Consider the following 27,196-nt stretch of genomic DNA (forward strand, 5'->3'; position numbering starts at 1 on the left):
TCCCCTCCATTATATTAATATTGTAACGATCCGACTTAGAATTTACGCCTAGTTCAGCTACTAAAGGTCTCGAACAGTTTCGTAATATGTATTATGACCCGCATGTGTGGTCGAGTTTGATTTTCGGAAGATTCGGAATTAAATTTAAAGAAAAATTCTCATTTTGAAGCTTAAATGGAAAGAGTTGACCGGGGGGGTTGACTTTTGAGCAAACGACCTCGGAATGGGATTTTGATGATGTCAATAGTTTTGTATGGTGATTTCGGAATTAGGCGTGTGTCCGGATTTGGATTTGGAAGTCCATAGGACAATTCGGTGCATTTTGGCGAAAGTTGGAAAATAGAAGATTTTTGGAAAGTTTGACCGAGAGTTGACTTTTGATATCGGGGTCGGAATCCGATTCTAAAAATTAAAACAGCTTAATTATGTCATTTATGACTCTGTACAAAATTTGAAGTCATTCCGGATTGATTTGATATATTTCGCCGCAAAATATAGAAGTTGAAAGATTTGAAACTCATAATTCGATTCGATGCGCAATTCGTAATTTCGGTGTTGTTTTCCGTGGTATGAAGCCTCGACTAAGTTCGTATTATATGTTGGGACATGTTGGTATACTTGGTTAAGGTCCCGAGGGCCTCTGGTGGATTTCGGAAGGTAAACGGAATAGATTTCGAACAAAGAGGGTTGCTGAAAATTTCTGTTGTAGAGCTGTTCGCCAGAAATTTCTGGTGCGTGGAGCCAACGGTGAAAGCTTATATCTCGCAATCTTTAAGGAATAATAAGTACCAAAAATTATCATTTCCTTCATTTTGTTTTGGATATTTGGAGCACGGTTCTTGGGCGATTTTTGGGCGATTTTCACGGGAAAATATTGTGTGACCCATAAATGAAACAAAGAAAAGGATTGAAAAGTTGAAGAAGCAGGTGGGCAGCTGAAGCCAAGTTGGGCGGCTGATTCAACAATTTGCAAATAGTTGAATGAGCAAATTTAATTGGCTGAGAGGTTGGCAATTTTGCCTATAAATAGAGATGCTTCCCTCTATGTTTAATACACCAAAAATAAAAAGAAGCTAAATAGAAAGCAAAGCAGTGAGAGTAAATCACAGGTTGTTGTCTGTGAGATAAATAGTGAGTGACAATATTATTGTAGTGATGTATTTTAAAATAAAGAGTATTATTTCTTTCAAAATTGTAGTAGTCTCTTGACACTACTAAGTTGTAATATTATAGTGATAATATTACTCCTTTGGGGTATTATATTTTACCCCGTTAAAAAATTTGGTGTTATTATTACTCTCTTATATTATTATTATTTGTCGTGAATATTATTCCTGGGCGGGATATATTTAATTTTCCAACAATGTGGTATCAAAGCCATGGCAAATAATGGTACGATATCTTTTCAGTACCCCCATCTCACAAAAGATAATTATGAGAAATGGTGTCAACGTATGAAAGCCATTCTTGGCTCTCAGGATGTGTGAAAAATCGTAGATAGAGGGTATGCAAAATCCGATAACGAGCAAGCTTTGCCTCAAAATAAAAAAGAGATCTTGGCAAAGACGAGGAAGAAGGATCAACAAGCCCTCACGCTCATCCACCAATGTTTGGATGATGCCATGTTTGAGAAGGTGGCAGATGATACTATTTTAAAGGAAGCTTGAGGGATTTTACAGAGTTCTCTTCAAGTAGTTGACAAGGTGAGGAAGGTAAAACTTCAAATTCTAAGGGTTGATTTTGAAGTTTTAAAAATTAAAGAATCCGAATGTATTTCGAAATTTTGTTCAAAAGTGAAAGCCGTTGTAAATCAATTAAGAAGATATGAGGAGGACATAAAAGATGTCTGTGTGGTAGAAAATATCCTTCGCACTTTAACACCTAAATTTGATTTTGTGGTGTGTGCTATTGAGTAGTCTAAAGATTTAGACTTTATGATGAGGATGATGGTAGAGCAATTGGAGGGTTCTTTACAGGCCCATGAAGAAAAGTTCACGAGGATACAAGAAGTGCCATTGGAGCAACTTCTTAAAACTCAGACATCCTTTAAGGATTATGGGAGGTAAAAAGAGTTATCGAGGAAACGGGCGAGGCAGAGGCCGTGGTGGTCATGGAAGAGGAAGAAGTAACGGTAACAACTTCAACAATGAAGTTAAAATCCACCAGACATTCAGAGGTCGTGGTCGTGGACATAGAGGAGGAAGAGGATGTGGCTACTACCAAGAAACTAATGGACAAAAGTATGACAAATCCAAAATTGAGTGTTATAATCGTGATAAATTTGGCCATTACTTTTGGGAATGTCGTACCAATGTTGAAGAAAAAGCTAACATTGTTGACGACAAGAAAGAAGAAGTTGCCGACACCATGATTCATCTTGCACATTAGCCTTTAAACACTTTGCATCAATTGCCTTAAGATTCAGAGAAAATAATCTATTCTTTGCCATATGCACTTTAAAAATTAGAATTCCACTTGAATCTCTAAGCCAAAGATGCATATTTTTCACGTGGATGTCATATTCCTTTTCAAGAAGCTGGCCCAAACTCAAAATATTTCTTTTTAATTTTGGCACATAATAAACATCTTGAATTAGCTTGTGACTACCATCTTTACAGGTGATCAGAATAGTACCTATCCCTTCGATTTGAATCTTTGAGGAATCTCCAAAGGACACGTTACCTCTTACCCTGTTAGTGATCTCCACAAACTTCTCTTTGCATTCACACATATTATTGTTTGATCTATTGTCCAAATACCACGAGCTGCAATCATTCATGTCTTCTTTCTTGAGTGTTATCAAAAGAGTACAATTATTGAACTTGTTTTTATATGACAATTCGATGTAATTATTACATGTATAGTTATGTGATTTCCGTGAGTTTGATATTTCTTGGAATTTGATTTCATTATGAATTTTCCCTATGCAAATACTTAATTAAGCAAGCTTAAGAAGAAGTGTTAATATAATTATCTATTTTTAAAGAAAAATGGCTTCGAAATGTAATGGAAATCGACTTACCTAGTCTTAGAGACTAGGTGCCATCATGACGTCTGTGGTGGGATTTTGGGTCATGATAAGTTGGTATCAGAGCTCTAGGTTCATAGGTTCTACGAGTCACGAACGAGTTTAGTAGAGTCTTGCGGATCGGTACAGAGACGTCTGGACTTATCTTCGAGAGGCTACAGAACTGTTAGGAATTTTTCACTTCTTTCATTTCTTATCGTGCGACATTTATTCAGCTTGAAGCATATATCTTATGTTCTTTTGCATCCACTCGTGTATGAAATTGCGCACTCGGTATCAACTATGCGCCAACGGTTCGTGATACTACATAGGGGTTATAAGGGAGCCAGGGTTGCTCAACCATTATTATAACGTGTCGTCCAGATCGAGGATGCGGGAGTATTGAGAGATCATTCAGTTGTGCACATGGATTTGAGCAGGGTGGAAGTCTCTCGAGAATGATTATAATAGATGCAAGATTAAATGTAGCAATTGGGAACTTTCAGGATTTGTATAAGGCTAGAAACTAAGATTTTCAGTGGATGGTGTCGAGACTTGTGGCATTTCTATATCCTTATGGATTCTACATTTCAGTATCAGGAAGGTAAGAGGAACAACTTTAAATTCACAGAAGGTCTCTTCAGCGTGAGTGTCTCGGTTATGGTACTTTGAGGGGTGCTTAAGAAGGGATACAATGATTTATGAGCCTTAGGGCGGTGTGGTGCTATGCTAAAGTTCGTGGGGCAAGTTTTGGTTAAGGTTAGTAGTGTTCTAGCAAGGAAAGGTAACAATTTGAAGGCAATTCTAGAGGAACTCGGAGAATTAGGACAAGTTGGTAGTAGGTTGGGCCTGCACATTAATGGATATAATCAGTTCTTTGGGTACTTATAATGTGGCTAGTCTCTACAAGTATTTCGTGGCAATGCTCTGGGGTTTGGAGATCTGTGTGGCTTGGCAAAGTTAGAGAGATTCGCTTCTGATAGCTTGGTTATGTGCAAATGGGTTTCGAAGGGTTCTTAGTGGTTTCTGCCACAGTTCGAGGAGGTATTTTTCCTACTGGCATGAGGAGCATGTGGTGTATAGCGATTTTCTCCAGCTGAAAGAAAATAGAAGGTCCCTAGATAATTGAGTGTATAGTTGCTTGTGGCTTAAAGTGGATTACGAAGTTCTCATATTTTTCGTATGATGGCATGGTGTATGCAGTGTGTTGTGTAGGATTGGGATTTGCATGTGTAAGGGCGCGATTCAGTTTTGTAAGGAAGGTCATGAGTCCTTAGGCGGCATGGACAGTTTCAGATGACTAGGTAAGTGATATTACTATCTGGTATGGCTTGATGAGAGTATACATTTCAGAAAGGGCAATGTGTTTTGACTTATGGATACTTTATTGGTATTGCGGCACTCTCCTGGTTGATCGATTACAGATGCTCAAATATTGCTTTATGGCACAGAAAGATTATAGAGGTATTCCTTATGGTATGATCGTGTATTGGAGAAGTGTTAGACATTCAGGAGGCGGAGTTGATATCGGATATGGTGATTCGTGTGCTCTAAGGACTTGGAGACTAGGAGTTCTCATGAGTAGATTATTTCATGGTTATGGATTGTGAAGATGTAGCCAAGGTTAGTTAGAGGATAGTAAGTGTTGTGATTCAATCATTTTGGACTTTCGAAGGGTTATTTATCTATATGTGGGTGACTAGAGCTAATTTGGGGGTCCATTGGTAGGCCCAATTAGGATGTATATTCTGTACCGGGTCGGATTGGTTAACTCTGTGCGACTATTGTTGGGGGATGTGCCATTCGGTTATTGCTGAGCCCATTCGTGTTCTGAAGTGATCTGTGAGTTACTCTTCCATGCTACGAGGAGTTGCCATTCATTGGTTATATGCACATATAGTTCGGTTCTATTTGGGCTTTATAGTGGAATTTGAGCGAGATGAGTATTTGGGTACTGCAGGATTGATTGCGAGTTGGCTATGTTCCTTCCGGATTGTGGCCCTCCGTAGTTATGGTAATGCGCTTTGGGTACTTGATATCGAATTTCACATGGTCATTGGCTTTGAGTAAGGTGGCTCGAGGCATATAATATGGATCAGCGTTTGGATGGGATCATGCATTGTAGTGGAGTTGTATTGAGGTATGATCCTTTGTGTGAGATTCGTGTGTTTTGGTTCTGCAATGTGTGTCCGGTTCTTAGCATTGCGTTGTGGTGGTAATTGTTTAGCTTGCGGGACAGTTCCCTCGTTTGAGTCATTTTCCATGGGTTGAGTATAGTAGGAATGTTGCTAATTGGCACACGGGTTGCATGGGTTGGTTTTTTAGATCGAATTGATGTGTCATGCCACTAGAGTGGATGGGTTGGATGAGATGAGGCCATTGGACCTAGAATGGGTACTATCAGAATTAATTACAACATGTTGGAAGTATAATATCGAAAGTCGGTTTAGAAAATTTGCTATAGTTCTTGTTGAAGGAGAGGGAGATTCCACAACTGGTTGATCTGATGAATGGTTATGAGTTTCTGCGTGTTTCTTTCATCATTGGCAGTATATGAAGGTGTTAGAACGAGGTTTTGTTTGATAAGAGGTTTAATACCGGCATTTGGTTTGTTTTGACCAGCTATTGTGATTAGAAATTATCGTTATGAGTGTTGAGTTATGTGGTATATCATGTGATTTCATCTTGAATTATGACTATGGCTTGATACAGCTTGTTCAGACTTATACAATGTGAAGATACGAGATTCTGATCTTATTGAAAATTTCAAATGTGGAAATTGGATTCTAAGGCTTATAGGCTAGGTTGGATTAGAGAATTTCAGTCATGTTGTGTTATCGAACCTATATGGGATAGGGTGACGTGGGATCACCCCCGGGTATGTGCATGGTAAGGTTATACGGTGATTTGATGGCTTTTGGAGCAACTCTGGGCACGTTCGAGGACAAACGTATGTTTAAGGGCATGAGTAGTTCCGTATGATGCATTAGGACTTATGTGAATCGTCGGTTTTGGTTTTCAGGTTATTCGGAACTGATTTAGAAGAATGGTTTTCACCTAGAAGCTTTACAATTTAGAAGGTTTGACCAAGTTTTACTTTTTAGCAATTGACCTCAGATTGGATTGTTGATGGTTCTGTCAGCTCTGTCGGGTGATTTTGGACTAAGGAGCGCATCCGGATCGTGATTTGGAGGTATGGAGTAGAATTTGGCTTGAAATGGCGAAAATTGGAATTTTAGAAAGTTTGACCGGGAGTGGACTTTTTGATATCGGGGTCGGATTTTGATTCGGGATGTTGGAGCAGGTTCGTAATGTCAAATGTGACTTGTGTGGAAATATTTGAGGGTCTATCGAACGTGATTTAACAGGGTTCGGCATCAGTTGTGGAAGTTTAAAGTTTAAAGTTCATAGATTTTGATTTGAGGTGTGATTCGTTGCTTCGATGTTTTTATGTGTGTTTTGAGGCCTCGAATAAGTCTGTGTTGTGTTATGGGACTTGTCGGTATATTTGGACGGGGTCCCGAGTGGCTCAGATGAGTTTCGGACTAGGTTCTGATCATTTTAGTTTATGTGGCATTGCTGAAGGCTACTGGTTTTGGTGTTTCCGCATCTGCTGAAGAATGGGCGCAGATGCTTGTCCGCAGATGCAGACAATTGGCTCGCATGAGCGAAGTTTGGGCTGGTGAACTGTAGTCGCAAGTGCGAAGATTTCTCCCGCACCTGCGTAGTCGCAGAAGCGGGGTGTTATGTGCAGAAGCAGATATTTGTGCAAGTGCGATGGGCTGTTTCGCACATGCGGTTGCGTAGATGCGGGGAAATGACCGCTGAAGCGGAGGCCCAGCTTTAGTGTTGTACCACAGAAGCAGAAATTTGGTCTCTTCTGCGACACCGCAGATGCGGTTAAGTGTCCGCAGAAGTGGAAGTGCTGGGCAGAATGATAAATACAAGGGATCGCGATTTTGGCTTCATTTGTTTTGACATTTCCAAGCTCGGATTGAGGCGATTTTGGAGCAATATTCGTCACAAGGATTAGGTTTCGAGCCGTTCGGAGGTCGGAATGCGCGTGATGGCATCTTTGGAGCATCGTTTGGCTCGCTTGGCATTGGTATTGGTTTGTTCGAGGTAAGTAACTCCTCTAAATTTAGTGTTGAGGGTCTTAAACCCCGAATTATGTGTTATGTGATTAATGTTGAGGTGACGGGCGTGTGGGCGTGCATCCTGTGAATTTGTGACTCAGTTGTATAATGGCACTGTTTAGTGGCCCTATTTTGTTGATATCTGTGTTTTTGCCATGTGATTAAGTAATTGAGTTGTACAACATGCTGGATATCCTGTTTAGGCTTTGTGCTGATATTGTTGGGACCCATAGTTGTTGTTTTCTTGCTATCATCTCATTGATTTCATTGATATTTCGTACTCAGTCACATTCATGCATTCATATCATGTCCCAGTATCAGTTGTTACTTATTGATATATTATATCATTATTCTGGGTCAGTATTCATGACATTGTGAGCCCGTGGGCGAGACTGGAGAGATTGTTGATTGAGTGAGGCCGAGAGCCTGATTATGAATGACAGTTATGGGATTGGGCTGCACGCCGCAGTGGTTATATTGATGATTATGATAGCTCTTGGGTTGAAGGAGCCCTTCCGGAGTCTATAACAAACCCCCAGTGACCGCGGATGATATTATTGAGGGATGGATTTCCCTAGACATGGATTTGTCTAAAATATTTGATACCTGGAGATGGATTTCTCCACAGGGTTGGATTGCCCTTTTTTTCCTCGGTACTGGGTGACTTATAGTCAGTGTTGTATATGTTCCAAGATGGATTTCCCTGGGCCGTGTTGGCCATATACAATACCGAGTGATTGGGCATGATGAGTGTAAAGTGTGAGATAGTGAGATTGGGTACTCTCATAGTGTGAGTACATGATGCATCTCTGAGATACATGGCATTGGCATGCACACATGACATACAAGCATAGAGATGCATGTTTTTTCCTCATGTTGTATGGTATCACGTCATTCATGATTTTAACACACATTGATATGTGGTCATAGAGAGGCACTTTGCACTTGCTATCTGGAAAGGAAACGAAACATCTAATTTATTGTGGAGAGTATTTTTGTAAATATTTAAAGTTTTCAAACTATATCATATTTTACGACGATTTCGGTAAAGGATTTGAGTTTCCACTGATATTCTTGAAAAATGGAACTATTTCAAAAAACTGTGAAAAAGCTGAGCATTTTTATCTCTGAGTTATTTTCTTATTTATATGCTCTACGTTGTTATGAAGTGCTATAGGTTATTGGTGTTGGACCCGGCCTATGATCCATCTCGTCACTTCTTTCAACTTAAGATTAGGTTTGTTACTTACTCAGTACATGGGGTCGGTTGTACTGATACTACACTTTCGCACATTGCGTGCAGATGTTGGCTGTTGTTGTTGCTGTGCTCGATGGTTGCCGGATTTAAAGATGTACCTGCGTTCTTGTTGTAGCTGCCTCTTGTTCATGGTAGCCTTAGATCTATAAAAACTCTGTTTATGTACTTTTCAAACAGAAGATGTATTTACTTCATATCAGCTTTATAGATTATATTCTTAGAAACTCATGATTTGTATAACCAGTCCTTGGAAAAGGTTTAATATTCAGATAATTCCTTTGTTTGATTGTCTTATTACTATTATTGAAATCGGTTAGTTATTAGTTAACTTACCTAGCGAGTTGGGTTAGGTGCCATCACGACTAACGGATTTTGGGTCGTAACAGTTATTGCATAAAGATGTCCCATTTAAGATATCTTTCTTGGCTTGGAGAGTTGTCCATGGAAAAATCGCAACAGATGAAAGGATCACGAGGTTTGGGATTTACTTAGCCTCTAAATGTTGTTGCTGCTCTTCTCCCGGAATGATCTCAGCCGAGGAAATGTGTGAACACTAATTTTTTCAAGGACATTTATCACAACAAGTGTGGGCAATTTTTGCTGGAATGGTTGGAATAGCTCATATGAACATCCCCTTAAGAACCCTGTTTGCTAACTGTTGGAATCATAAGTCCAAAAACTCTGTTGCTGCATTTGTTTTCCAGATTATGCCTCCTATTGTTGTATGGGAGTTATGGAGGTCAAAGTGTTGTAGAAAATATGAAATGGAGAAGCCATCAGTGGCAAGATCCAAATGCCTTATCACTTTTAACATTGCCTGATTAGTTAACTCTCATATTGGGAAGCTAACTGTTAACAATAATTGGGAAGATATATGTAAACTCGTTGACTACTCTCCGGTTGAAAAGTTCATAACTGAGGTTAAGTGGCTTAAATCACCTTTGCTCTTTGTTAATTTAAACAGTGATGGTAGTTGTGTTAATGAGAATTGTGGAGGTGGCGGGTGGTTAGAGATAGTGGTGGTAAAATGCCTATGGCTTATGCTATACCAATAGGTCAAGGAACAAGTAACTTAGCAGAAGCAGGGGCCTTTCTCTTTGGCCTAAAATGGTGCGTTCAACAAGGATATGGACTGATTATTGGTGAAACTGATTCCTTACTACTTCACAACTGCATTCAAGGCATATGGTCCACACCATGGAGAATCAACAGTCTTCTTAAGGCGGTAAAAACGTTGGTTGAACAAAAAGGTCTAATCATTAGACATTATTTTAGAGAAGCAAATCAAGTTGCGGAGAAGATGGCTTCTCTAAGTCACAAATTAGAGGAAGTGTATATTTTCACTTATTTTGATACATTACCGCGATAGGTCAAAGGGCTTCTAAATGTAGATAGATGGCAAATTTTAGCATTCTGAGTCAAGATGAGAAGACCAAGTACTATAGTATATGAACCACCATGAGTTCTCCACTTTATTACCAATTGGCATGTTGGTGTGGAGATAATCACACCAATTCTATACTTATTGTATGAATTTGTTGTGTCAAATTGTCAATCCATATAGAAGGCCAGGCTATACCCTCCTTCTTCAAATTATATCTTTTGCATTGCAATAATAATAAAATTGTGACTTGAAGTTATAAAACAATATATATTTCTTAGTAGCAGGATTCAACAGGATGACTTCTGGTGAAGTGTATATATTATTCATCAAACATATTAAACCATTATAAGAAGATATTTCAATCTTTAGAAAACAAATTCTTTTAAAGTTGTATTTTATATTTTAATCTATTTTTTACATAAAAACTTTTCGAAAAATTGTACGGACTGTACACGCAAGTCGAGGGATGATAAATGGTACTTTTCGAGGTCTTAGAACACAGAATTACTTATTAAATTTAAAGATGATATTTTGGGTCATCACACTGGGCATAGAGAGTCATTTTGCACTTGCTCTCTAGAAAGGAAATGAAACATCTAATTTATTGTGGAGAGTATTTTTGTAAATATTTAAAGTTTTCAAACTATATCATATTTTACGACCATTTCGGTAAAGGATTTGAGTTTCCACTGATATTCTTGAAAAACGAAACAATTTTTGAAAAACTATGAAAAAGCTGAGCATTTTTATCTCTGAGTTATTTTCTTATTTATATGCTCTACGTTGATATGAACTGCTATTGGTTATTGGTGTTGGACCCGACCTATGTTCCATCTCGTCACTGCTTTCAACTTAAGGTTAGGTTTGTTACTTACTTAGTACATGTGGTCGGCTGTACTGATACTATACTTCTACACATTGCGTGCAGATGTTGTCTGTTGTTGTTGTTGTGCTTGATGATTGCCGGATTTGAAGATGTACCTGCGTTCCTGTTGTAGCTGCCTCTTATTCACGGTAGCCTTAGATTTATAAAAACTTTGTTTATGTACTTTTCAAACATAAGATATATGTACTTCATATCAGCTTTGTAAATTCTATTCTTAGAAGCTCATGATTTGTACTACCAGTACTTGGGAAAGGTTTAAGATTCAGATAATTCCTTTGTTTGATTGTCTTATTACTATTATTGAAATCGGTCAGTTATTAGTTGACTTACCTATCGAGTTGGGTTTAGTGCCATCACGACTAATAGATTTTGGGTCGTGACAGTTTCTTGGCTTGGAGAGCTGTCCATGGAAAAATCGCAGCAGATGAAAGGATCATGAGGTTTGGGATTTCCTTAGCCTCTAAATGTTGTTGCTGCCCTTCTCCTGGAATGATCTCAGGCGAGGAAACGTGTGAACACTTATTTTGTCAAGGACATTTTTCACAACAAGTGTGGGCATTTTTCGCTGGAATGGTTGGGAGAGCTCATATGAACATCCCCTTAAGAACTCTGTTTGCTAATTGTTGGAATTATAAGTCCAAAAACTCTGTTGCTGCATTTGTTTTCCATATTATGCCTCCTATTGTTGTATGGGAGCTGTGGAGGTCAAGGTGTTTTAGCAAATATAAAATGGAGAGGCTATCAGTGGCAAGATCCAAATGACTTATCACTTTTAACATTGCCCAATTAGTTAACTCTCATTTTGGGAAGCTAACTGTTAACAATAATTGGGAAGATATATATAAACTCTTTGACTACTCTCTGGTTGAAAAGTTCATAACTGAGGTTAAGTGGCTTAAACCACCTTTGCTCTTTGTTAATTTAAACAGTGATGGTAGTTATGTTAATGTGAATTATGGAGGTGGCGGGGTGGTTAGAGATAGTGGTGGTAAAATGCTTATGGCTTATGCTATACCAATGGGTCAAGGAACAAGTAACTTAGCAGAAGCAGGGGCCTTTCTCTTTGGCCTAAAATGGTGCGTTCAACAAAGATATGGACTGATTATTGGTAAAACTGATTCCTTACTACTTCACAACTGCATTCAAGGCATATGGTCCACACCATGGAGAATCAACAGTCTTCTTAAGGAGGTAAAAACGCTGGTTGAACAAAAGGGTCTAATCATTAGACATTATTTTAGAGAAGCAAATCAAGTTGCGGACAAGATGACTTCTCTAAGTCACCAATTAGAGGAAGTGTATATTTTTACTTATTTTGATACATTACCGCGGCAGGCAAATGGCTTCTAAATGTAGATAGATGGCAAATTTCAGCATTCCGAGTCAAGACGAGAATACCAAGTACCATAGTGTATGAATCACCATGAGTTCTCCACTTTATTACCAATTGGCATGTTGGTGTGGAGATAATCACACCAATTATGTACTTATTGTATGAATTTGCGTGTCAGATTCTCAATCCATAGAAGGCCAGGCTATACCCTCCTTCTTCAAATTGTATCTTTTGCATTGCAATGGTAATAAAATTGTGACTTGAAGTTATAAAACAATTTATATTTCTTAGTAGCAGGATTGAACAGGATGACTTCTGGTGAAGTGTATATATTATTCATCAAACATATTAAACCATTATAAGAAGATATTTCAATCTTTAGACACCAACTTCTTTTAAAAAAGAATTTTTTAACTTTTACCCCCAAAATTGGGACAAACGCATGGGGTAATGTATTTGATTGCGGAAGCAAAGTCTCAGGCTTCTTGTCCTACCTAAAGCCCTACAACCCTATAGCCTTAGTCATCAATGGTATGGTTCCAAAATCAAAAGCACCTCACGCTGATTTGCTCATGCGTAAATCAAATGTATTAATGTAAATATTTGGTAGTAATAAATTCTTTCCAAATATCTTGGGTCATCAATGTCTCCTTCCAGCTATGCAAACAAATGCAAAATCTTCCATATTAATTAGAGAACATGTTCAAATTTGTATATAACATTGCCATTCCAAGCAACAAAATATATCCCAACATCTCTTGTCTGAACTAGCACATATCTACCAAATACTTTTACCTTGTTTGCATATCTGTTGCATCCAAGGAAGAAAGAAAATGACAAGGAAGAAGGTGAAATTAGCTTTCGTCACTCACCTTCTTTATCATACCCTTTTTCCTTTTCTTAAATGTTGCTTTTCTTGCCGAGTCATTAGTTATGAAAGCTAACTCGGCAGAAAAGCAACATTTAAGAAAATGAGATTTAAGGGTAATAAGATAATGAGATTTGTGACTCAAAACAATACCACAAGTCTTCAGATTTATGCTTCTTTTCTTTTAGGCAATCCAAGGGGTGGGGATCAACTTAATTGATACCCATTGTCTTGCATGATATATAATTATATATGTATATATAGTCATTACTTTAACTTTTCTGTTTCCTCTTTTTTGTTTTCCTTTCTTTTCTTGGTCATATTGACTTCATTTAAAATGCTTTTCGACAGAACCTTTTATCTCTTACACTAGTAAATTTATTCGTATTTCGCGCGGTTATAAAAGTTCTTATTAAATATATGACATAATTTTTAAAATTTTGGATATTTAAAAAAATTCTAACACTTAGAGTTTTTCTCTCTTAATTTTTAAATTCTTAATCTTATAGAGATACTTATTTTTGTATAATCTATGATTGCTAAACTTTAATTGCAAATCCTCATGTGGTAAACTGTTTCAATAATCATTGGTTAAAATCTATTCATTACCGAGAACACAATACTGACCAAATAATAAAAGTTGATGAACATCTCGTTTCAATAATTCACATAGTGTACCTCTCATTATTTTTACCACAGAAAACTTTCTTGACCCTTCCAACCTTTTGCTACTTTAGTTAGCTAGCCTTCAATGAATTAATAAGATATTAGTAGTATTCACCGGTTAAAAGGAGCATCAATTAAAACGAATTGGAAAATAAGTATTAAAATCAAATACAGTCAATTTATTTTCCAGATATGTCCAAGAGAAAACAAATCCAGACATGTCCCTTCCTTAGTTCCATGTCCCAACAAAATATAAGAACCAATAACTTTTTGTGAAAGTTTTCACTGAGTTGCTCAGGATTCAATCTTATTAATTTGTGGAACACAACTTGATGTGAATAAAAATTTGTATGAAAATAACATCTAAACAATGAAAGGGTAGTTTGAATTAAAAAATTTAATATACATGAAAAATAAGAATTTTTTCTATCTGAAAACATTACTAAATTATTTTTGAGTATGTCGAATTAGTGCATACTGCACATTAATAGGGAGAACATAAGTTTGTTTTGGGTTGGCACAGATGGCCTGCTCCAGAAAATAAACATTGCATCATATAGTCATCCTTTGTAAATATTCTCTCAGTGTCTAATCAACTTTTATGACTATATCAAATAAATTGGAATTCATCCTCTGTTTTCTTTTTTGTTTAAGTTGAATTGATGCACCTTGATTCGTTTTCTTCATCCTATTATTTCAATTTCAATTTTGCTGTTCTTCTTTCATCCATATATATATATATATTTGTTGTTTGTGGATAAGGGTCATAAAAAGTTAAAGTTATATAAGTAAAATACGCATAAACGTAAAAGGATGAATCCATCATCGTCTATTCAATGTTTTCCAGAGAACAATGTGTCTATGGAGACCGTCTCCAACAAATTTGAAAAGGAAAATGAAAAACACAAAATAAGAAAGAAGAACAATAGAAATTGTACATGCTCCCGTCTTCCCCGGAGGTCAAGCTGTGATTTTGTCTGTTATAACTTCAATGGACAACGGTGTTCAAGATATTTGAATATAAAGGATTGTTACGGGCTATGTACGACATGCATCCCCTATTTCAGCCTCTCTACATCAACATTATGGTACGACATAATTTAGTCAGAATAATGAACATAGTAAAAGCTAGTATAAAAATATAGAGAAACACACAACTGATTTATCATCTTGGTCATTATTGCCGGTACATATAGTCAAGATCCAAGGGATGAAAGGAAGAATAATAGAAGAGAAGTATAGAAATATTGTTAGGAAGACATACTTGAGAATAACAACATTCCTAACTCTCATGATTTGTAGAAAATTCCGAGTTTTTGCGTGTGAACTTCAAGTTTCCTTCATACATTTTCCTGTCGACATGTGGGTACTTCAAATATGTAGGCAAGCAGCCTGATTCCTAGTCCTCCAAAAAGTGAGGAGATGAAAAGAAGTTGGTGGTTGTTCTAAAGGGGCGGAAGGGATTATAAAACATTACGGAATAAGAATTAAAGTGGTGGCAATGGATCTGCAACCGTTACAAAAAGTGAGTAAGGCGTGTACTAAGACTTTAAAGGCGTGTCTTTTCTATTTTTATTCTTCTTAATATAGTAGATAAATAAGCTAAATGAGGAAAAGGATAAATATGATTGTTGGCCAATGAGAGGTGCCAACTCATCTCTTATTGGCCTCTATCTCCTCTCTGTCTCGGGTAAATATGCCCTCCACTCTCCTGGCAATGCTCACTGCCTGCTAATAAGTGATGTCCATCTCCAACTCCCTGGCCATCCTGGTTCGAATACTGGGGTGGAGTCCCTCAATGAAGCGACGAACCCTCTCTCTGACTGTAGCAATCAGAGCCGGTGCATGGCGAGCTAACTCACTGAAACGGACTGCATACTCCGACACAGTCATAACACCCTGACACAGCTGCTCAAACTCTGCGCGCCAAGCGTCCCTGAGGCTCTGAGGAACATACTCACGCAAGAACATCTCTAAACACTGAGTCCAAGTGAGTGAGACTGCCTCATCCGAACTACTCAACTCATAGGCACGCCACCACTAATATGCTGCTCCCCTCAGCTGGAAAGCGGTGAAAGAAACCCCACTCGTCTCCACAAAGCCCATAGTGCGGAGAATGCGATGACACTCCTCAAGAAAACCCAGAGCATTATCTGAAACTAGTCCGCTGAAAGTAGGTGGGTGGAACTTCTTGTACCTCTCAAGTCTGAGCTGCTCTGCCTCAAAAGCAGCTACCCTGATCTCATGCTGAACCGGAGCCACTGGGGGCATAGGAATATACTTTGGGGCCTGATCAACCTGGACCCTCTACTCAGGAGTGCGGGCTGTGGGAGTCTGTGCCCCTCCCCCGGCTTGAGATGTAGCGGGAGCTATCGAAAATAGTCCAGCCTGAGCAAGAGTGCTGAACATACTCAAGAACTGAGCTAAAGTCTCCTTGAGGGCTGGAGTAGAAATAGGGATCTCCGGTCCTGGCGCTCCAGCTAGAGCTGCTGGGGGCTCCATTGACACAGCTCTCGCAGGTGCTCGGGCTGCACCACGTGGTCGTCCTCTACCCCGATCCCGGCCTCTGGTGGCTCTGACAGGGGACTCGGGTGCGTGATCGTCGGTCCTCCCGGTACGGGTCCTCACCATCTGTGAGAAAGAATAGAATATAATCTTTTTTTGATGTCAATAACTCACACGACAAGGAAATCAAAGAAGTATGATTGTTCTTAATAGTTACATAGCCTCCTGAAGATAAGTACGGACGTCTCCACACCGATCCACGAGACTCTAATAAACTGGCTTGTGACTTGCGACTCCTATGAACCTAGTGCTCTGGTACCAACTTGTCATGACCCAAATTTAACCCTTCGTAAGGTGTCGTGATGACACCTAGTCTTTACGACTAGGTAAGCCTAATATAATGTAAAATATAAATAAAATACAATATTTTAAAGATAAATAACATAATGTGAATAGTTAAGAGTAGTACTACTCCGCATATACAAAATAATTTTTCAAGACCCGGAATATCACTAAGTCTCAAGCTGCTATAATCTATGTAGCTCTATACAAAAAAGTTTGAAGATAATAAAGAAAGTCTCTAGGCGAGGGAGTAGAAGAGAACTCCGAGGGTCTGCGGACGCAAGTAGAAGTACCTTGAAGTCTCCTAGAATCAGTAGCACGCACTAACCCCGAGGCTGATAGCTCCCACCTAGATCTCCACACGAAAACATGTGCAGGAAAGGGCATGAGTACACCACAATGGTACCCAGTAAGTGACAAGCCTAACCTCGGTCGAGTAGTGACGAGGTCAGGTCAAGGCCATATCAGAGTAAATATAATAAATTAAACAGTAAAAGATATAAGTAAAATTTACGGTAACACAGTTAAAGAAATTCTCGAAAATTTAACAGTTAAGGGAGCCCTCGACTCAAAACAAGGCAAACACAGTGAGGAATCTCCCGGGATACCGTTCCGTAGTTCCAAATGAATATGCAGTACAGGGGGATCTCCCGGAATACGTCCGTAGTCCCAAAGTAAATATGCAGTGCTGGAGGATCTCCCGGAATACGTCCGTAGTCCTAAAGTAAATATGCAGTGTTGGGGGATTTCCCGGAATACATCTGTAGTCCCAAAGTAAATATGCAGTATATGGGGGATTTTCCGGAATACGTCCGTAGTCCCAATTTAAATATGCAACACAAGATGAAATGGCAGGTATGGCATCGAGTTATACAGTTTATACTAGACACAGATAAGGAAAATAGGGACTTAACTAAGCATGGCACACAAAATGTCAATTAGGCAGTTAAATACGTAAGCATGCATCTCAAATCCAAGTTTAACAATTAAACGTATCAGTGCAATTTAATAAGGAAAAACAGTTTATGATTTAGAAAGGAAAAATGGGATTTTTGCAATAATAACATGTGTACGTACTCATCACCTCACGTACACGGCGCCCACACATCAATTAATATCAAACATCCTAAGGGAAAGTCCCCAACACAAGATTAGGCAAGCCACTTACCTCGAACCGCTCAAATCAACTCGATATCACGTTCTTGCCATGTTTATCCGACTCCAAATGGCCCGAATCTATTCAAATTAATTGCATAATGTAAATATAACTACAAGTAACTAATTTAGCTAATTAATTCAAAGCTAAAGCGTGAAATTAGGAAAAATGCCCAAAACGTTTCTCCGGGCCCACGTCTCAGAATCGGGTAAAAATTATAAATTTTGAACAACCATTCACTCACGAGTCTAACTATATCAAATTTACTAAAATCCGACACCAAATGGTCCTCCAAATCCACAAATCAAACTTCCAAATCCCTAGCCTCCAACTTCCAATTTTCACCTTAAATACACACTAACTAGGTGGGAATATACATGGCAAAGCAAGATTATTAATAAAAAATAAGCACAAGGGACTTACCTCAAGAAATGCCTCGAAGATGCTCTCACATATCGCCCTATACCGAGTTTGCAGTCAAAAATGACAAAAATCGCGAAGCCCTTCGATTTTAACCACTGCCCAGGTATTTTCACACCTGCGGGTGTGCTTGTGCGAACAAAGTGGGCATCTGCGCAATTCACTTGCCCCCCTCTGCCTTCGCACCTGCGATGAAAGGGCCGCACCTGCGCGTGCGTGCCTACGGAAATCCCTTCCGCTTCTGCGTAACTTGCGCACAGTCTTGCGCATTTGCGGGCATTGCAGATGCGGCCTTTTCCATGCACCTGCGACCCCTGACTAGTCCACCCAACTCCTCTTCTGTGCCAATTTGCTCGCACCTGCGGGTAACCTTGCGCAGGTGCGATTACAGCAGAACCAGTAAAAGCACCAGATTTTTCCTAAGTCCAAAGTCATTCCGTTAAGCATCTGAAACACACCCGAGGCCCCCGGGACCTCAACCAAACATACCAACCAATCATAAAACACCATACGAACTTAGTCGAGCCTTCAAACCACATCGAACAACACCAAAATCATGAATTAAGCACAGATTCAAGCCTAAGACTTTAAAATTTTCCAAATTCTACAAACGACGCCGAACCACATCAAATCTAGTCCGAATGACCTCAAATTTTACACACATGTCACAAATGACACTACAAACCTATATCAACTTTCTGAATTCCATTCCGAGCTTGATATCAAAATTTCCACTATCGGCCGAAATTGCCGAAAAACTAACTTTCGCCAATTCAAGCCTAAATCTACTACAGGCCTCCAAAACACATTCTGAATGTGCTCCTAACCCCAAAATCACTCAACGGAGCTAAAAGAGTCGACATAATTTCATTCCAAATCCATCTTCACACAGTTCCGACTACGGTCCAAACTCTAAGGCTTAAACTCACAACTAGGGACTAAGTGTCCCAAAAATATCTGAATTCCATAGCCAATCACTCTGGCAAGTCCCAAAAGTAGAAACAAATATAGGAAAAGCAGATATTAGGGGATCGAGGCTCAAATTCTCAAAACGACTGTCCGGGTCGTTACATCCTCCCCCTCTTAAAACAATCATTCATCCTCAAACGAGTATAAAGACATACCTGAAACTGTGAAAAGATGAGGGTACTGGCTGCGCATATCTTACTCGGTCTCCCAAGTCGCCTCCTCGACTGGCGGACGCCTCCATTGGACTTTTACTGAAGCAATATTCTTTGACCTGAGCTTTCTAACCTGTCTGTCCAAAATGGCAAGCTCCTCAACATAAGACAGATCTTTGTCCAACTGGACTGAGCTGAAATCCAATACATAAGTCGGATCACCGTGATACTTCCGGAGCATAGACACGTGGAATACCGGGTGAACTCCTGCTAGGCTGGGAGGCAAGGCAAACTCATAAGAAACCTCTCCAACTCGCCGCAATATCTCAAAAGGACCAATGAACCTCGAGCTCAGCTTGCCCTTCTTCCTGAACCTCAAAACGCCCTGCATAGGCGATACCCGAAGCAAGACCCGCTCACCAACCATAAATGCCAAATCACGAACCTTACGGACCGCATAACTCTTCTGCCTAGACTGGGCTGTGCGAAGTCTCTCCTAAATCACCTTCACCTTATCCAGGGCATCCTGGACCAAATTTGTACCCATCATTCGGGCCTCGCCCGGCTCAAACCAACCCACTGGGGATCGACACCGCCTACCATACAAAGCCTCACACGGTGCCATCTGAATGCTGGACTGGTAACTGTTGTTGTAAGCGAACTCTGCAAGTGGCATGTATTGGTCCCATGACCCTCCGAACTCCATCACATAGGCACAGAGCATATCCTCAAGAATCTAAATCGTGCGCTCGGACTGCCCGTCCGTCTAAGGGTGAAAGGTTGTGCTCAACTCCACCCTAGTACCCAACTCCTGTTGTACGGCTCTCCAAAACCGTGATGTGAACTGTGTACCTCTGTCTAAAATGATGGATACTGGAATACCATGAAGGAGGACAATCTCTCTGATATAAATCTCAGCCAACCTCTCAGAAGAATAAGTGGTCAACACTGGAATAAAATGAGCTGACTTGGTCAGCCGATCCACGATCACCCAAATAGCATCGAACCTTCTCAAAGTCCGTAGAAGTCCAACTACAAAGTCCATGGTGATCCGCTCCCACTTCCACTCTGGGATCTCTAACCTCTGAAGTAATCTATCCGGTCTCAGCTGCAGGAAGATATGCCAAACTCCCCAAACTCTCTGCCCGGCAACTCAAGGCGTCGGCCACTACATTGGCCTTCCCCGGGTGGTATAATATAGTGATATCATAGTCTTTAAGTAGCTCCAACCACCTCCGCTGACGCAAATTAAGGTCCTTCTGCCTGAACAAGTGTTGCAAACTTTGGTGATCAGTGTAAATCTCACAGGGAACACCATACAAATAATGGTGCCAGATCTTCAGGGAGTGAACAATAGCTGCTAATTCGAGATCATGAACCGGATAATTCTTCTTATGCACCTTCAATTGCCTAGACGCGTAGGCAATCACCCTACCGTCCTGCATTAATACCGCTCCAAGGCCAATCCTCGAGGCATCACAATAGACAGTGTAGGACCCCGAACCTGTAGGCAATACTAATACTGGGGCTGTAGTCAAAGCTGTCTTGAGCTTCTGAAAATCTCTCCTCACATTCCTCGGTCCACCTGAACGGAGCACACTTCTGGGTCAGCCTGGTCATAGGTGCTGCAATGGATGAAAATCCCCCCCACAAAGTGACGGTAATACCTCGTCAAACCAAGGAAACTACAGATCTCCATAGTTGATGACGGTCTAGGCCAACTCTGCACAACATCCTCCTTCTTTCGGATCTACCTTGATCCCATCACAAGACACTATGTGGCCCAAGAATGCCACTGAATCAAGCTAGAATTCACAATAAAACAATTTTGCATATAATTTCTTCTCCCTCAAAGTCTGAAGCACGGTCCTCAGGTGCTGCTCATGATCTTCCCTAGACCGGAAATACACCAGGATGTCGTCAATAAACACAATGACGAAGGAATAAAGATAAGGCCGGAACACACTGTGCATCAAATGACATGACAAGAAACTCATAGTGACCATATCTGGTCCTGAAAGCATTCTTCGGGATATCTGACTCCCTAATCTTCAACTGATGATAACCTGAACGTAAGTCAATCTTGGAAAACACTGTGTCACCCCGTAACTGATCAAATAAGTCATCAATACAAGGCAATGGATACCTATTCTTCACTGTGATTTTATTCAACTGGCGGTAATCAATACACATCCGCATAGAACCATCCTTCTTCTTCACAAATAAGACCGGAGCACCCCAAGGTGATACACTGGGCCTGATGAAACCCTTATCAAGCAACTCCTGCAACTACTCCTTCAACTCCTTCAACAGGAGGAGCCATAAGGTAGGGAAGAATAGAAATGGGCTGAGTGCCCGGCAACAAATCAATGCCAAAATCAATATCTCTGTCGGGCGGCATGCCTGGAAGATCAGCTGGGAACACATCTGGAAAGTTCCTCACTACTGGAACTGACTCAACTGTAGGTGTATCAATACTGACATCTCTCACATATGCCAAATACGCATCACACCCCTTTTCAACCATTCGTTGAGCCTTAAGAAATGAAATGACCCTGCGGGAAGTATACTCTAAGGTGCATCTCCACTCTAATCTCGGCAAGCTTGGCATAGCCAGCATCACGGTCTTAGCGTGACAATCAAGAATAGCATAATGGGCGACAACTAGTCCATGCCTAAGATAACATTAAAATCTACCATACTGAGTAATAACAAATTGGCTCTGGTCTCAAAAACACTAAGAACAATCAAACACGACCGATATACGCGGTCCACAACGAGAGAATCTCCCACGGGAGTAGATACATAAACATGGGAACTCAAAGAATCCCGAGATATCCCCAAATGTGGAGCAAAATAAGAAGACACATATGAATACGTAGAACCTGGGTCAAATAATACTGATGCATCCCTATGAAAGATAGGGACGATACCTGTGATGAATGAATATGAAGCAACGGCCTCTGAACGGGCTGGAAGGGCATAGTACCTGGCCTGGCCTCCCCCTCTAGGGCGACCTTGACCTCACCGACCTCTAGCTTGAGCTGGCTGAGGAGGTGGGGTGGCAGCTGGTGCTGGAAAAATGACCGGAGGACCCGGTGGTGTACGTGGAGGTTGATAAGTCTATGGAGGTGCACCCCTCCTAGCTCTGGGGCAATCTCTAACCAGGTGACTAGTGTCACCACACTCAAAATAACCTCAAGAAGTAGGCGACAGCTAAGACTGACTCGGATCTGGCCTGCTGGACTGGCTAGTAATAGTACCTCGAGTAGGAGACATGCTGGATACTAGCGGTGCATAATAGGGCTCCTGAGGTCTAGGAGGAGCTGGAACACCGCTGGCTGCTGGAAGATCTGAATGAACAGGGCGAATCACAAAACCCCTACCATAGCGTGTTGCTGGTGCACGAGCTCCTGAATAATGACCAGTCTCTCGAGACCTCTTGGTCTCTCTCTCCTCTCTGTCCTGGGAAAACATGCCCTCCACTCTCCTAGCAATTCTCACTGCCTGCTGATAGGTGATGTCCATATCCAACTCCCTGGCCATGCTGGTCCGAATACTGGGGTGGAGACCCTCAAAGAAGCGGCGAACCTTCTCTCTGACTGTAGCAACCAGAGCCGGTGCATGGCGAGCTCACTCACTGAAAGAGACTGCATACTCCGACACAGTCATAGCACCATGACACAGCTGCTCAAACTCTGCACACCAAGTATCCCTGAGGCTCTGAGGAACATACTCAAGCAAGAACATCTCTGAAAACTGAGTCCAAGTGAGTGAGGCTGCCTCGTCCAGACTACTCAGCTCATAGGCACGCCACCACTGATATGCTGCTCCCATCAACTGGAAAGCGGTGAAAGAAACCCCACTCGTCTCCACAATGCCCATAGTGCGGAGAATGCGATGACACTCCTCAAGAAAACCCAAAGCATCATCTGAAGCTAGTCCGCTGAAAGTAGGTGGGTGGTACTTCTTGTACCTCTCAAGTCTGAGTTGCTCTACCTCAGAAGCAGCTACCCTGATCTCATGCTGAACCGGAGCCACTGGAGGCATAGGAATATACCCTGGGGCTCGATCAACCTGGACCCTCTGCTCGGGAGTGCAGGTTGCTGGGGGCTCCTCTGACGCAGCTCTCGCAGGTGCTCGGGCTGCACTGCGTGGTCATCCTCTACCCCGACCCCGGCCTCTAGCATCTTTGACAGGGGGCTCAGGTGCGTGATCGTCGGCCCTCCCGGTATGGGTCCTCACCATCTATGAGAAAGAATAGAATAAAATCTTAGAATTTTTTTTGATGTCAATAACTGACACGACAAGTAAATCAAAGAAGTTTGATTGTTCTTAACAGTTACATAGCCTCCTGAAGATAAGTAGGGACGTCTTCTCACCGATTCACGAGACTCTAATAAATCGGCTTGTGACTCACGACTCGTATAAACCTAGTTCTCTGGTACCAACTTGTCACGACCCAAATTTAACCCTCCGTAAGATGTCGTGATGGCACCTACTCCTTACGACTAGGTAAGCCTAATATTACGAAACATATAAAGAAAACACAACATTTTAAAGATAAATAATATAATGTGAATAACCAAGAGTAGTACCACTCGGCATATACAAAATAACTTTCCAAGACCCGGAATATCACTAAGTCACAAGCTGCTATAATCTATGTAGCTCTATACAAAAAAAGTCTAAAGATAATAAAGAAAGTCTCTAGGCGAGGGAGTAAAAGAGAACTCCGAGGATCTGCAGACGCAAGCAGAAGTACCTTGAAGTCTCCTAGAATCAGCAGCACACACTAACCCCGAGGCTGATAGCTCGCACCTAGATCTGCACACGAAAATATGTGCAGGAAAGGGCATGAGTACACCACAATGGTACCCAGTAAGTGCCAAGCCTAACCTCGGTCGAGTAGTGACGAGGTTAGGTCAATGCCCTATCGGATTAAATATAATAAATTAAACAGTAAAAGATAGAAGTAAAATTTATGGTAACACAGTTAAAGAAATTCTCAAAAATTTAACAATTAAGGGAGCCCTCGGCTCAGAACAAGGTAAACACTGTGGGGAATCTCCGGGGATACCATCCCGAAGTTCTAAATGAATATACAGAACAGGGGGATCTCTCGGAATACATCTGTAGTCCCAAAGTAAATATGCAGTGTGGGGGGATCTCCCGGAATATGTCCGTAGTCCCAAAGTAAATATGCGATGCTTGGGGATCTCCCGGAATAAGTCCGTAGTCCCAAAGTAAATATGTTGTACAGGGGGGATCTCCCGAAATACGTCCGTAGTCCTAATTTAAATATGCAACGCAAGATGAAATGGAAGGTATGGCATCGAGTTATATAGTTTATACTAGACACATATAAGGAAAATAGGGACTTAACTAAGCATGATGTACAGAATGTCAATTAGGCAGTTAAAATACGTAAGCATGTATCTCAAATCTAAGTTTAATAATTAAATGTATCAGTGCAATTTAATAAGGAAAATAGTTTATGATTTAGAAAGGAAAAACGGGATTTTTGCAATAATAGCATGTGTACGTACTCGTCACCTCACGTACACGACGTCCACACATCAATTAATATCAAACATCCTAAGGGGAAGTCCCCAACACAAGATTAGGCAAGCCACTTATCTTGAACCGCTCAAATCAACTCAATATCACGTTCTTGCCATGAGTATCCGGCTCCAAATGGCACAAATCTATTCAAATTAATTGCATAATGTAAATATGACTACAAGTAACTAATTTAGCTAATTAATTCGAAGCTAAAGCGTGAAATTTGGAAAAATGCCCAAAAAGTCTCCTCGGGCCCACATCTCGGAATCGGGTAAAAATTATAAATTTTGAACACCCATTCACTCATGAGTCTAACCATATCAAATTTACTAAAATCCGACACCAAATGGTCCTCTAAATCCACAAATCAAACTTCCAAATCAATACCCTCCAACTTTCAATTTTCACCTTAAATACACACTAACTAGGTGGGAAAATACATGGCAAAGCAAGATTATTGATCAAAAATAAGCACAAGGGACTTACCTCAAGAAATGCCTCGAAGATGCTCTCACAAATCGCCCTAAACCGAGTTTGTAAAGTCAAAAATGACAAAAATCGCGAAGCCCTTCGGTTTTTACCACTGCCCAGGTATTTCCGCACCTGCGGGTGCGCTTGTGCGAACAAAGTGGACATCTGCGCAATTCATTTGCCCCTCTCTGCCTTCGCACCTGCGACGAAAGGGCCGCGCCTGCGAAAATCCCTTCCGCTTCTGCGTAACTTGCGCACTTGCGAACAGTCTTGCGCATTTACGGGCATCGCAGATGCGGCCTTTTCCCACGCACATGCGACCCCTGACTAATCCACCCAACTCCTCTTCTGCGCCAATTTGCTCGCACCTGCGGGCAACCTTGCGCATGTGCATTTACAGCAGAACCAGCAAAAATACCAGATTTTTCCTAAGTCCAAATTCATTCCGTTAAGCATCTGAAACACACCCGAGGCCCCCGGGACCTCAACCAAACATACCAACCAATCCTAAAATACCATACGAACTTAGTCGAGCCTTCAAACCACATCGAAAAATACTAAAATCATGAATTAAGCACGGATTCAAGCCTAAGAATTTAAAATTTTCCAAATTCTACAAACGACGCCGAACTACATCTAATCTAGTCCGAATGATCTCAAATTTTATACACATATCAAAAATGACACTACAAACCTACATCCACTTTCATAATTCCATTCCGAGCTCGATATAAAAATTTTCACTATCGGCCGAAATCGCCGAAAAACTAACTTTCGCTAATTCAAACCTAAATCTACTACAGGCCTCCAAAACACATTCTGAACGTACTCTTAACCCCAAAATCACTCAACAGAGCTAACGGAGTCAACGGAATTCCATTCCGGATCCGTCTTCACATAGTTCCGACTACGGTCCAAACTCTAAGGCTTAAACTCACAACTAGGGACTAAGTGTCCCAAACTCTCTGAATTCCATAACCAATCACTCCGGCAAGTCCCAAAAGCAGAAACAAATATGGGAAAAGCAAATATTAGGGGACTTTTAATAAGTCTTTTAATAAGTCTATTGCGGCATGCAACCCGATCCTCCAATATATTCATTTCAATCAATTCTGTTGCGGCGTGCAAGCCGCTCTTCCAATATATTCATTTACCAATTCTTATAGAAGGAATTTCCCCAATAAATGCAACAATTAATATGAAATTATATGACAACAAACATACAATAATTATGATTTAATCATGAAACAAACAATGTTAAATAATAAATTATTATGGAAATTAGAGAGAAAATAGGTAGTTTAATATTTAATATGCTAAATGTCAAATAACAATTAAAACACATAATTCAAATAGCATGTAACAATTAATACATGAATTCAAGAATTAATATTTGACAAATAATAGGAGAGAAACAATTATTATAATAATTAATTTATGATTTAAAATAATTTATGATTTTTCAAGTAAGAAGAAAAACAATTAATTTGACGATGTATTGACACTCGTCACCTCGCCTATACGTCGTTCACATGCATTTCACATAACAAGTAATTTAAGGGTTCTATTCCCTCAAGTCAAGGTTAACCACGACACTTACCTCGCTTTGCAAATTTCAATCAATTACTCGACCATAGCTTTTCTTTTTAACTTTGTCTCCAAAAATGTCAAATATATTCACAAACAATTTGGTATACTCAATACGAATCATAGGAATTAATTCCATATGAATTTATAAATTTTTCGGATAAAAATCCGAAATTCATTAAAATATTTGACAGTGGGACCCACATCTCAAATCCTGGAAAAACTCGCAAAATCCGAACGCCCGTTCCGCTACGAGTTCAACCATATAAGAATTATCCAATTTCGATGTCAAATAGACCTTCAAATCTAAATTTTTGTTTTTTTGGAAAGTTTTACAAAAATTCCAATTTCTTCCATCTAAATCCGAAATAAATGATTAATATAGACATGGATTTGTGAAATATAATCACTTTTGGTTATAGAACAGTTATCCAATTCAAAGTCGTGAAAATCTCCCTTGAAATCGCCCAAACCCGAGACTTGAAACTCAA

At 40.3% G+C, this 27,196-nt stretch overlaps 2 long non-coding RNA genes across 2 annotated transcripts in view; both read right to left on the reverse strand.

The window, feature by feature from the left end:
* LOC117277500 (uncharacterized) overlaps positions 1-27,196 on the reverse strand; it is a 170,248-nt gene that overhangs the window by 88,430 nt on the left and 54,622 nt on the right. The window lies entirely within an intron of this gene.
* LOC117277499 (uncharacterized) lies at positions 14,339-15,148 on the reverse strand. The gene is made up of 2 exons (XR_004507802.2): positions 14,803-15,148; positions 14,339-14,610 (listed from the first exon to the last, which is right to left on the reverse strand). It is a non-coding gene; the product is annotated as an uncharacterized lncRNA (long non-coding RNA).

This window comes from Nicotiana tomentosiformis, chromosome 11 (genome assembly GCF_000390325.3).
Source record: "Nicotiana tomentosiformis chromosome 11, ASM39032v3, whole genome shotgun sequence".
Taxonomy (NCBI): domain Eukaryota; kingdom Viridiplantae; phylum Streptophyta; class Magnoliopsida; order Solanales; family Solanaceae; genus Nicotiana; species Nicotiana tomentosiformis.